The 14,689-nt window shown below is 22.9% G+C and overlaps 1 pseudogene; it reads right to left on the bottom strand.

The window, feature by feature from the left end:
* Positions 1-321: 321 nt before the first annotated feature.
* Positions 322-6,139, bottom strand: LOC131175356 (cuscuta receptor 1-like; annotated as a pseudogene).
* Between the last annotated feature and the right edge of the window lie 8,550 nt (positions 6,140-14,689).

Here is a 14,689-nt window from a genome sequence, read left to right as displayed (position 1 = left end):
ATCCTTCCATTTGCAGCTTTACGTGGGTCCATCGCTAGTTCTGGATTATAGTGAAAAATCAAGGAAATTAATTTTTTTTTATTATTTTTAGTATTAAGCTAATTAGGTTGACAATCATCAGCAGAATGAATATTTTTTTTTTTATGAAAAGTTGTTGGCAATCTTCTAAAAGTACAAAATTTCTTAGAATTACAGGGTTGTATTATTATAACACTAAATTAAAAGACATTGTGAATTAATTCATTCCAAGATAATATCGCTAGTGATTAATAATTTATTAGTAGGCCTTGTTGTTTTGAATATTGTTTAATAGTCTCCTCCATGAGGAAGCAAATCCTCATTTAACGTCTAATATTAACAATGTCCAGGAATTATTTTTAAATATATAATTAGCTTAAATCATTTACAAGTGCCAGAAAATTCAAATACATCATTTGGTTTGGGGGAAAAAAACTAAATGAAAATAATTGAACACCGGAAAACATAGATCATCAAACAATGAACATGGAGAGCCTCAATTATGTGAAACTCTAAATTTGGAAAATAGAGGAGCATTGTCCACCACAAAATAGTAGCAATTGGTGAGGCTCATCTCTATGAAGTAAAACCATCTCGCTCGCCAATATGGGTTTATGTATAAAATTGCTGCTATTCCTAGCAACACCAAGATGTAAGACACCACAAAGCTCACATAAAAAACACCCAAGTCCATGAAGCCATTATCTTCTTTTTCTCCTGTTGAAGTTCTTGGTGGTGATGGAGATGTGTTGTAGCAACTCTTTGGCAGTGGTGGTCCGCAAAGGAAGGGATTTCCCTCATAGCTACTTTGTTCAAATGTTGCAAATTGTGCAACTCTCTCAGGTGTTTTTCCAGATAGGTTGTTGTGTGCTACACTGAATACAGCTAGAGAATATAGCTGAATAAGTTGAGGAATTTTTCCATCCAAATTGTTATAAGAAAGATCCAAACTCTCAATTTGCTTGAGGTTTGAAAATGTTGGTGGGATTGGTCCAACCAATTTGTTGTGGGACAAATTCAACACCTTGATCATGCCAAGATTTCCAATTTCAGGAGGAATCTCACCTGTCAAATTGTTGCAAGAGAGATCGATTCCAGAGAAATAGAGGAGGATTCTTGGTTGGTAAAAATAGAAATTATTCTTGGTTGTAAACTCCACAGGTTGTTCAGGTTGTACACCAGATATTGGAGCTAACCAATCATCATTTCTAGATCTTAGGCAATAAGGAATATGACCAGAAAGATTGTTATGAGAAAGATCAATCAAGTGTAACTTATCCAACTTGCATAGCTGAAGAGGGATTTCACCTTCAAAATGATTATGACTCAAGAGAATATAGCCCAATGGAATCTTGCCAATCTAATTCGGAATGTGTCCTATCAAGTTATTATGACCGAGATCTAACACTAGCAACGAAAGGCAATTATAGAATGAATCCATTAACAATCCCTGTAGCCTATTTTTAGACAAATGGACTTCTGTCATACCTAGAGGGCAGAAATTGGATGGCAAACTTCCAGAAATGTAATTCTGTGAAAGATCCAAAATTTGAAGAGAAGACATATTCCTCATCCAATTAGGGATCTTACCAGAGATATTATTATGACTAACATCCAACTCTCTCAAGTTATTACAATTAGAAAGGCTATTTGGAATGCTTCCAGTGAAACTGTTGTCTGAAAGTATGAGTTTACCTAATGAGACACAACCCATGGTTAGGTTTGATATACTACCTGATAATCTATTGTTGGATAAGTCTAACATTCGCAATAAGCTCATATTTCCAAATGAATTGGGAATACTACCCTTGAATCCATTTCCGGTCATGTATAAATATACCAATCTTGGTAGATATGTTCCGATCTCTACTGGAATTGATCCATTGAAGCAATTGTCTGAAATATCTAATATTGACAAATTCATATGAGAATGGAGTGGCAGTTGGAGAGGCCCTGAGAGAGAATTGTTGACCAAGTAAAGTGTTGCTAGTTTTGTGTTGTTCTGTATCAACCAATATGGAAACACATCTCTCATTTGATTGTGTGATAGATCAACAGATTGTAGGCTATGCTGATGATGTAGGAATTTGGGGAATGCTCCACAATATCCGCCACCAGATAAATCAAGCCACTCTAATTGAAACCTTGGGTTTAAATATTGGTGATTTGTTTCTGCAAATATCTTGTTACCCATACTACCCAAGTACTTGAGTTTTGAATGGTTAAAAAATGGACTTAATGAGATTGGGATTTGGAAAAGATTGTATGAGAGAGCTAGATATTCGAGACTTGTTAAACTCCTCAGGGGAGATAAAGAGATGTTTATAAAATGATTTTCAGAGAGATCTAACTGTTGAAGGGATGTCAAATTTGCTAGACATAAAGGCAAGCTACCACTGAGTTCATTGTCGCTAATATCTAGCGACTGGACATATTTTAATTCGCATAAACCTGAAAGTTATTCATTTATAAAAAATTTTGTTAGAATATATAATTAAGATAAAAGAGATCTTAAATAAAAAGATATCATATCAAATTTACCTTGGTTCATGAACATTGAGCTATTAAGTTCACAACCCCGCATTGATAATGTTTTGAGGGAGGACAACACTCCAATTATTTGCAGAAAGTTACTGTTAATAACAGATTCATTCAAATATAAATGTTCCAAATTCTTCAGACGTGTCAAACCTGTAATAATAATAATAATAATAAAATTCAAATATATATGGGAGAAGATAATGATATATTAGACTTGAATGTGAAGTTAAAACTCTTGTATTCTCCACGAAGTTAAAATGTAACCATTGTTCTTCTCGATAAAAGAGAGAGTTAGAAAACAAATTTACCTTGGATTGGTAGGGTGCAATTCAGTTGAACTAAAGACAAAAGCTTAAGAGAAGAGAGTGCTTCAAGACTTTGGAGGAAGTTTTCATCTAGAGAAGACCCATCTAGATATAACTCTTTAACATTGGTCACATTAGATCCTGCTTGTAAGGAGTAGCAAATTTTAATTTTTCATGAAAGTATTGCATTTGTAATAAGCATATTTAACTACTGATACTAACCTTTATTAAATAGTGTCCCTTCAAAATTACTCCAACTTAGATCCAGGATCTTGAGATGGGTCAAAGCTCCCAATGATTCTAATAGCTTGCTTCTTCCTTTTATAGTGATATCGTTTAGATAAAGTGTGCTAAAATTTCTCAAGCTTTTCATTCCTACAAGTGAAAATAGAGGAAAAAATAAAATAGTTTTTATAACATATTTAATATTTATTTTATGAAAAAATTCGTCGATTTAAGAATATTATTTTAATAGAGTGAAGTAATTGTGGACAATAGAAATAATTGCACGAAAAAGTATAATATAGACCTATTAGCATAAGATATTTTTCTGTTTTTTTAAATAAAAACTTTCATTTAATTTTAATAAAAATTTAAATTATATTGAAGATTTCATAATTCTGAAAACAATGCTACTAAATTAAAATATACTCATATTAGAATGATTTATAACCATTTAAAAAATATAATGAAATTATAATTTATATAGTAAAAATATTTAATAATTGTATAATTTAATAAGACAAACAAGCAATTATAATATCTTATGTTTCGATTTCTATAATATCTTATATACTATGTGCTTAATTATGAATATGTTCAGTTGTGACTTGGGAAAGTAATCAATTTTTATTATGAGGTTGAAGAGCATCTCATGCAATTGAGAGTATTCACTAATTATAACTTTCAATCTTGTATCTAATCGATCTCGGATTACTTTAATATTTGTTATTATATGCTAATGTAAATGGCATGGAGACAAAGAAGAGAACTAATGAAATATTATTTTTATTTAATTTTATTGCAAAATACTTTTTTTTCAACTAATACTCTTTTCTGATAGAAAATTTTTTTTTAACAAATCCAATTATATAATATTTGTCTTCTAATAGGATGATGAATCGCAAAATCTTTTCTACATATAATGAGGCAATTATATGGTTATGAGATGAATAAAGGTGAATAAATATCATTTAGGTCTTTATTTTTTTGGGTGAATTATATAAAAAGAATTTCATCAAGTCAAATTTAAATAATTTATAGATTAATTATTATTTTAGATTAAAAATATAATTTTTATTTAAAATATTTTTATTAATTTAATTTTAAGATTAAAATATAAATTAATTGAGTTAACATAAAAGAATAGCTTTATATTGACTCATACGAACTATTGAATTGACCATTAATTTTGAGAATCAGTCAAATTTAGATATTTTAAATTCTATAGGAATTGCAACGAATTATTGGTTGAGAAGGAATTGAATTGATGAATATATCAAAATTTACCACTTTTAAAAATAATTAAAAAACAATATATAATAAAGGTATTATGGTCAGGGACATATGCATTCAGAAAATTTTATTAGAAAGACAATATGTATTGTATAAATATTTAAATATGAGTTCTCAGACACATAAATAATTATAATTTTATTTTAAATATTTAATTAATAAATTTATATTTAAACAAGATATTTTGAAACAATACATTTAAATTTAATTTTAATATTAAAAGATATAAAGTAAATTAACCCAAATATTTACTATATGTATTTTAGACAATAAGTTAAAAAGAAAAATCTCTGAATAATGATAAAGATAATATAGTAACTTTTATGCATTTAAAATGGGTTGTGGCCTTAGTAAACATATAATTGTGAAAAAAAGTGAAAAAAGTTAAAATTGATATGTAATAAATACCTCTTGAGCTTATAAATTTTGTAATGTTATTTCCGCTCAAGCTCAGCTCCTCTAAATTGCTCATAGTATCCAATTCTGATTAGTAAAAAAAGCTCAAAATAATTAAATGATTATGAATAATGAGCAATTGAATCAATTAGTAACTTCATAAAAAGGGAGGAAAAATATCTAACCTGTCAAATTGAATGGTCATTTCAATAGATTATATCCTATCGATAGAGTTTTGAGAGATGAAAGCCCCTTAATGGATGGTAAAATATCATTACTAAAGTTATTGTAACTCAAATAAAGATACTCTAGATTGCTCATATTTAGTAATTTTTCACCACCTGCATATAAAAATACACACACACATGTATATTAATTTCTTTTACTTATTTAAGAAAATAAAATAAAATATTCTGCAGAAATAATAATTTATACCATGTAAAGATTTAAAGCCTTCAATTTCGTTGCCCCATATATCCAACACTTTTAGATTTGTTAGATTATTCAATTCTACACCCATGAGTAATAATAAGCATTAAATGCAAAATAATAGAGATAATAGTGTGGTCTATGTGCTATGTGAGACACATAAAGATAGAGAAGAATAGTTATATTCACCTTGAATATCAATTCTTCCTTTCATTTCATTTTCATATAGATATAAATATTTTAAAGATGAGAGATGACTTAGAGATGATAAAATGTTAGTGCTGAAGTTATTATAACTTAAACGAAGAAACTCCAAATTCTCAAGCGTGGATAGCCTTTCAAAACCTACATAAAGAGATGTAAACATGTTTAATAAAGAAAAAAAAATAGATAAAAAAAAAAAAGAAAGAAATGATAATATGAAGTGCATTTTGATGGATATCCAAATACTCATTCAATTTGGATTGTAATTGATTATAGTAATGAAAGAGATAGACTGATTGACCTTCATTCTTAATGCAACCAGCTATATTATTTGTGGATAAATCAAGGCGCTTCAGTTGTTGGAAGGGAAGAAATAAGGAGGCATTTAGATGCCAATCTCTTGAGGAATCCCAATGTCTTATGTTATGAAGAAAGAGTTGCGTAACATGCCCTGTAGTGGCACTGCACCTGACTCTTCTCCAATTACAGCACTCAACATCATCAGAATAATAGTTAGGAGAAAAAGAGTAGTAAACACCACGATAATAGGAAGAAGAAAAGTAGTAATCATGAGAATAATTGAGTTGAGCCTTGAGTTGCAAGAGAGCATTTCTCTCATGCTCCCAACAACCATTAGAGTGCCAACTTCCATGTAATAATAAAACCAGCATCATTAGTAATGGCCAACAAAACTCCTTAATTACCTCCATTTTAATGTTGTTTTTTTGTTATGTATCTCTCACTTTGATCTTATAACACACAGGCTTTAGCCTTTTATAGATATAGGGTCATGGCTTTGCTATTCATAATTAGATTAAACCATCTCATGAAAAAATAGTGCCTAATTAATGTATTTTTAATTGAATGATGAGTACATTTTCAAAATTGTTGACCTGTTCAATGAAATTCTATATCATTAATGTGGTTTTATATGGACCATCCATCTATGTTTTATATGTTTTAAAAAAAATCCATCAATGTTATAAAAATATGGATCATCCATCTATGTTGAAAGTATTTTAAACAAAGGAACATGAAATAATTGTGAATTATTAAAAATCATATATTAACAAATTAAATAAAGTGAATTTTGTAAAATTTTTGAGAAATTTATTACGCAAATCTGCATTTAACTTTGAATATATAAAAATTTAAAATGAATCGATATTTAAATTTACACGACATTTAATTTATAAATTAAATTACTTTTTAATTTTTTAATTAATATTAATATAAATAGAAAAAAAAAACAATGTAATATAAATTCTGTTAAATAATTGACTGGTTCTCGGATTAATCAAAGCCAAATATAAAGTCCTCTTCGTTGTTCAATAATTGTTAATTTATTATTAATATAGTACGTGTTTAGTGAGCGTCTTATTTGGTTTTAAAAATATCATTTTCTACAACAAGTCCTTTGCCCATCTTTTACTCTCTATATTCACTATCAAATAGCCATTATTTTCTATACGAAAAGCAACACTTCTCATTTACTTTATTATTTTATTATTTATGAAAATTATTATTATATTATTTTTTTGTTCTTTTGTGAGAGACCTTCACTTCAAGTCAGTCCTATACACAATATATCTTCTATGTGTAAATTAAATAATTTCATAAAATTTTTTTAATCAAAAGAAATTAAAAAAGAAATATTAATTTATTGATATTAAATAAATTATTTCTAACATTACACACATATAATTTATATATCATTGTCAAATTTCAAGTATTTTTAATTAAAAATAATTTTCATTCATAAAGAGCCATGTAGAATGTACAATAAAATTCTTTTTTCCTTAAATTTAAATATTATAATATACTTGTTCTCTCATATTAATGATAACTGTGATTTAAATTTATCTTGAAATCATGGCACTATTTCTCACCATGAAAATTATTAATAACATTACGTCGATTTTTTTATTAGGTATCTTACAAGAATTAATGCAATAGTATTTCAAATGTTTCAATTTATATGATACAATAAATTAACAATAATAAATTGCATCAAATTATAATATTATGATCACCACAAGAGGTGAGATCAAATGGTATGGGTCTTTTCTTCCTTAATCAGTGATTTCGAATTCAAGTTTTGAGTATGAAACACCTTTAAAACTTAGGAGGGAGTGTTTCACTCTCCTTTGTGGGCTTATCCGATGCAAATCTAGATTAGACGAGCTAGCGGGGTTTCAAATACCAAATAATTTCTATAAAAAAAAATATAATATTACAATCGATTTATTTGTTGAATACAAAATTTTAATAAAAAAGAAAAATATATTATATAAAATAAATAAAACTATAAATAAAACTAATATATATGCACACACAAAAAATCGTTTCATCTTTCAATGATATAAAAACATCTGATTTTCAATTATATTATTCAAACGTTTTTGAGTGTTTATAAACGCAATTGAAATAATTGTGAATTTTTTTTAAGATTAAAAATTTTGAAAATAAAATTAAATTATAAATTTACAAAACATCATTTTATCATATTTATTATTCAAAATCAGAAATTAACAGATATTAATTAAAGTGAATTTTATAAAATTAAAAAAATTTATTGTATAAATCTCGATTTAAATTTTAAATATATAATAATTTAAAGTGAATAGATATTTAAATTTACATTATATTACTATTTCATATTTAATTTATAAATTAATTTTCTTTTTAATTATAATTAATATTATTAATATTTTATTGGGCCTTCACTTTGTGTGGATTTCATTAAGCGGCTGCCATTTTAATTGGTTTAGTTTAGTTAACTATTAATGTTGATACGGATTGATCTTTTTAACTTTTAAGGAGACGTTGGCTTTTTAAGTCAACTATATAAATTTTTACATTTATCATTTGATTCATTTTCTTATATATAGTGTATTTTTTAAAAATAATTATGATATAGATTTTTTTCGTCTATTTTTTTTTAACAATTTTGGATTAATAATAATAATAATAATAATAATAATAATAATAATAATAAAGTTGATATTCCATGTGTTTTGTGACTTTTTTTTTGTTTTAAAATTTTAATTTAATATTTGTTTTTATATTTTAAAATTATATTATAAAATTTTCATAATTAAGAGAGATATAAAATAAAATAAAATATATAAAAAAATTACAAAATAGAGAAAACTAAAGAAATCGATTCACCTTTCAATGTTATAAAAATATCAACCATGCATCTATGGGTTCTATGATGCTTTTTATTATTATTTTAATTTTTTTTATGTGTTTGTTGTATGCATAACTCTATATAAAATTGTGACTTAAAATTTTAAGTTTGACACTAAAAGTAATTTTTAACAAAATTCTATAGTTTATGTAATTTTGTGAAAATATTTTAAACAAAGGAATATGAAATAATTGTGAATGATGGTTTTTTAAGTTTAAAAGTTTTGAAAGAAACTAAATTATAAGTTTATAAAATATTATTTTATTAGATTGATTATTCAAAATCATAAATTAACAGATTAAATAAAGCGAATGTCATAAAATTTGAGAAATTTATTATATAAATCTCATCAGAATTTTGAATATATAAAAATTTAAGATAATACTATTTAAAATTACATTACATTAATATTTTATATTTAATTTATAAATTAATTTTTTTAATTAATATTATTAATATTTTGTTAGGCCTTGATTTTGATATATTGTCTTAAATATGATGCCGTGCTCTTTGATTCAGTTTACTTTAAGCATTATTATTGATGTGGATTGATCATTCATTCTATTATCGATCTTTTAATTTTCAAAAGACCATTGGATTAATTTTCTTAAACAAGTCTTTTTCGTCTTCCATTCTCAATATTTACTATCACAGAAATTATTTTCTGCAAGAAGTGACACGTCTCTTTTATTTTATTTTTTGTATGATAACTGCTATTATAATGCTTTTTTTTTTTGGAGGTGGAGATATTAGTGGGAGATTTTTAGGTCTTTAAGTTATTAAGAGGCATGCATATATATAATACAATATTAAGAATATATATATATATATATATATATATATATATATATTTCAAGTATTTTTAAGTAAAAATAATTTTCATTCATAAAAAGCCATATATAACATGTACAATAAAATTCAATTTTTCTTAAATTTAATTATTATATTATAATTGTGAATTTTGTTAAGATTACAAAAATTTTGAAAGTGAAATTAAATTATAAATTTATAAAACATCATTTTATTAGATTGATTATTTAAAATCGTAAATGAACATATTAAATAAAGTGAATTTTGTAAAAATTTGAGATATTTATTATACGAAACTTTATTTGAATTTTAAATATATAAAAATTTAAAATGATAATAATTGAATTTATATTATTTTAATATTTCATATTTGAATTTATTCATTAAATTTTATTTTAAAATTTCAATTAATATAATTAATATTTTTATTGGACCTTGACTTTTTGAAATGCATTAAACAACTACTGTGCTGCTACAAAGTCATTTTACTGCACAGATTATTTAATATTTTATTTTAATAATATCGTTTAATATATATTTTTATATCTTATATTTTCAAAATCATTCTACAAAATATTTTAATGATAAATTTTAAATTAAATATAATTTTATATCAAGTGTTAATATATAATTTTTTATAATAGCAAACAGTATAATGTCGTATTTGAAAAAAAAAACTATGTATTTAATTTTAAAATTTTTAAATAAATTGATTAATAGATTATTTTCTATTATTTTTTAACTTAATTGACATATGCCAATAAAATGATAAATAAAATAGGAAAAAAAATATGTCACGTGGCAATATTTTAGCTTTTTTATTAAGTTCAGTGGACACATATATATATCATTATTAAAAATTCTTAGATTTTAAATAAATGAAATATTATTAAATAAATATTATAAATAATTTATTTAAATATACATTAATATAATTTTATAAAAAAAAATAATTCATATTTTTTTAATTTAATCAGAATTTGATTAAAAAAGATTATTTTTTAGAGATACATAATATAACTAGCAGAATTTTATAAGTCCTGAAATTATAAAATTGGGAATTTTAAAATTCTTAAAAGATGTAGTAAAAAAAATTTTATATAATCTTTTTATGAGATAAGATTTTAGTAGTTGAAATTTTCTTATATGACAAAACAATTATGATATTCATTTTATTCACTAAATTTCTCTTAGTAAAAATACCTCTAATAATAATAATATAGGTTATTCATTAAATTTTTCGTAAATAATTTTATATAGATTCTTTCTCGACAACAATTCATGCGATAACATTTCAAGAGTTTAAATTCATTTAATAAAATAAATTAAAGATAATAAATTTTATCAAATTGCAATACCACAATCGATTTATTTAAAAAGAAATTAAAAATAAAAAAAAAACTCTTATACAAAGTTTAATTAATTAAGAGAGATAAAAATTAAAAAAAAATTAAAAAATCTACAAAATAGAGAAAACTAAAGAAATAACTTCACCTTTCAATATTATTAAAATATGGACCATCCATCTATGCTTTGCGTTCTATGAAGCTTCTTATCATTATTTTAACTTTTTTTTTTAATGCATAACTATAATAATTGTGACCTAAAATTTTAAGTTTGAAGCTAATAGTACTTTTTAACAAAATTCTATAATTTATGATTGCTTTTTGTGAAAATTTTTTACACAAAGGAATATGAAATAATTGTGAATTATAATTTTTTAATTTTAAAAGTTTTGAAAGAAACTAAATTATAAGTTTATAAAAAATCATTTTATTAGATTGATTATTCAAAATTATAAATTAAATGATTACATAAAGTGAATTTTATAAAATTTGAGAAATTTATTATGTGAGTGTGCATTTAATTGAATATATAAAAATTTGAAATGAATAGATATTTAAATTTACATTATATTTAATTTATCAATTAAATTTCTTTTTAACTTTTTAATTAATATTAATAATATTTTGTTGGACTTTGATTTTGCGTGCTGTTTGGTTTAGTTTACTTAATTATTATTATTGATATGGTTTAGTTTAATGGCTTTTAAAATTTAAGTCAATCATGTAAATTTTTACTTTTCTCATATCATTTGATTAATTATATATATATATATATATATATATATATATATATATATATATATATATATATATATATATATATATATATATAGTGTGTTTTCTAAAATAATTATGATATAGAATCCAATATTATTATGAATGATTTTGGAATCAAACCAGTATTAAGAGGTGGGAATAATTATATTGTTGAATAATATATATAAGATAACAATGTAATATAAATCAATAAGTATTTAGTGTAATGGTAAAATTTATTGTTATTTTAAGAGGAGAATTTAAATTCAATCATTGGAAAAGATATTATTGAACAAGTAGCCATAAACCCCAAAAAAATTAATTTATGATATGTAAAATAAACATAAAGAATATCACAATATATATAAAAAAATAATGACAATATAATATAAATTCTGTTAAATAATTACTCAATTCTCCGATCAATCAAACCCAAATATTAATTCTTCTTCAATGATCATTTCATTTACAAAATGTATCTATCATTGATATATTATTAACTTATTCAATGAAATGTAGCTATCATTTATGTATTGTATATTTAGTGAGAGCGTGTGATTTGGTTTTAAAAGTATAATTTTTTACTACAGTCCTTTGCCCATCATTCACTCTCTATATTCACTATCACATGCTATTATTTTCTATTAAAAGCAACACTTTTCTTTTATTTTATTATTTATGAAAACTATTATTATATTGTTGTTTGTTCTTTTATGAGAGACCTTGATTCAAGTCAATCTATACACAATATATCTTCTGTGTGTAAATTAAATAAGTTCATATTGATTTTTTTTTTTTTGCGAAAAGAAATCAAAAAAGAAATAATACATATTATTCACTATATTTTTTATTTTTTTTTTATAAAATTAAATATGAGAACTTCCTGAATTGAGATAAGATTCATATATAACAATATTGCATAAGATTATCATCAATGTATAAAAAAAGAAATAGAAAGACATATGTGGAGATATATGGAGATATTAGTGAGAGATTTTTAAGAGATTATCATATATATATTTGCATCAAATTATAATATTACAAGGGATTTATATGTTAAAAAATAAAAAATTAATAACAAAAATATTTTATATAAAAAATAATACTTTCAGATATTAAGAAAAAAAAATCTACAAAATCGTTTCACCTTTCAATTGAAATCTATGGGCGCTTTGATTTTCTATTATATTATTTTAACATTTTTTTTTGTGTTTGTAAAGGTAATTGAAATAATTGTGAACAATTTTTTTTTAAGTTTAAAAGAAATTTGGAAATGAAACTAAATTATAAATTTATAAAACATTAATTTTATTAGATTGATTATTCAAAATTATAAATTAACAGACTAACTAAAGTGAATTTTGTAAAATTTGAGAAATTTATTATTTAAATCTCAATTTGAATTTTAAATATAAAATATGTAAAGTGAATAAATATTTAAATTTATATTATTATTTTATATTTAATTTATAAATTAAATTTCTTTCCAATTTTTTAATTACTATTATTAATATTTTATTGGACCTTCACTTTGCATATATTGCATTAAACAGCTGCCGTGTTGATTGGTTCAATTTAGTTAGTCATTCCATTATTGATCCTTTTAATTTTTAAGGGGATTTTGGCTTTTAAGTGAACTATAAATTTTTAAATTTATGGTTTGACTCATTTTCTCGTGTATAGTGTATTTTTTAAAATAATTATGATATAAATTTTTTCTCCTCTATTTTTTAACAATATTGGATGATACATTTTACACACTATTATTGATAAATAATAATATATATAAAAATAAAATCCAATATAAAGAATAATTAGGATCTAGGAAATAATATTATAGTGAAAATCTTAACAATCTATTTAACTCATCAATTCAGTGAATTAAAATTATGATAGTTTTGAAAATTTTGAAATTTTCAAAAAATTTATAATATTTAAATTCAGTGTAACGTGATTTATTATTATTTTTTTAAAATGAATTAAAAATTATACGATATAAGATTATCATAAATCATTATTAAACATAGTGTAACTTTCTTACTCTCAAATAAAATACTTATATTGTTATTATTTTAAAAATTTATAACTTACCTTTAAAGTTTTCAATCAAATATAGTGTAAGCCGTGAGGAGCAATTGCTTATCAAAACATCACTAATGAAAGTGAAGTAATTTTTTTTTTTTTTTAGAGGAAGGTTTAGTGGACCTCACAATAATATGCTCTAGTAGTTTTGTCATGTGTTGTGTGGCTTATTTATTTTTTATTTTAATATTATAATTTAATATTTATTTTTTATATTTAAAAATTATATTATAAAATGAAATAAAAATAAAAAAAATTTAAAAATATAGACAGCAAATCGAGCATTATTCCATAGATTAACAATAATTTATAAATTAAATTTCTTTTTAATTTTTTAGTTAATATTAATATATAATATTTTTTTGGTTTAGTTTACTTAAGTATTATTATTGACATGGATTGATCATTCCATTATCCATGCTTTTTACTTTTAGAGACCTTGGTTTAATGGCTTTTAAAATTTAAGTCAATCATATAATTTTTTTTTTAGTTTTCTTATATCATTTGATTAATTTTTTTGTATATATTCCAAAATAATTATGATATAGAATCCATTATTATTATGATTGATTTTGGAACCGAACTTGCATTAAGAATTGGGAAAATTTAAGATTATTAAAATTCATAATAAGTCTATTTATAATTAAAAGATTAATTCAAAATATTTAGTCATATTGTTAAATAATACATAACAATAACAATGTTATATAACCAATAAGTGTTAAGTGCAATGATAAGATCTATTAATTTAAGATTATTAAAATTCATAATAAATCTATTTATAATTAAAAAATTAATAGAAAATATTTATTCATATTGTTAAATAATACAAAACAATAACAATGTTATATAATTAATAAGTGTTAAGTGCAATGATAAGGTCTATTGCTCTTCCAAAGAAAAAATTCAGGTTGGATCATTAAAATAAATATTAAAATATTATTAGGAGATCCACCACAAATTCTAAATAAATTAATCTATTAAATAAAATAAATAAGAAGAATATTTTGATATACCAAAAATAATAATATAGTATAAATTCAATTAAATAATTACTCAGTTCTCATATCAATCACACTCAAATATTAAGTCTT

The sequence above is a fragment of the Hevea brasiliensis genome, chromosome 17 (genome assembly GCF_030052815.1).
Source record: "Hevea brasiliensis isolate MT/VB/25A 57/8 chromosome 17, ASM3005281v1, whole genome shotgun sequence".
In the NCBI taxonomy this organism is placed as follows: Eukaryota; Viridiplantae; Streptophyta; class Magnoliopsida; order Malpighiales; family Euphorbiaceae; genus Hevea; species Hevea brasiliensis.
This window is presented reverse-complemented; position numbering and strand designations above follow the sequence as displayed.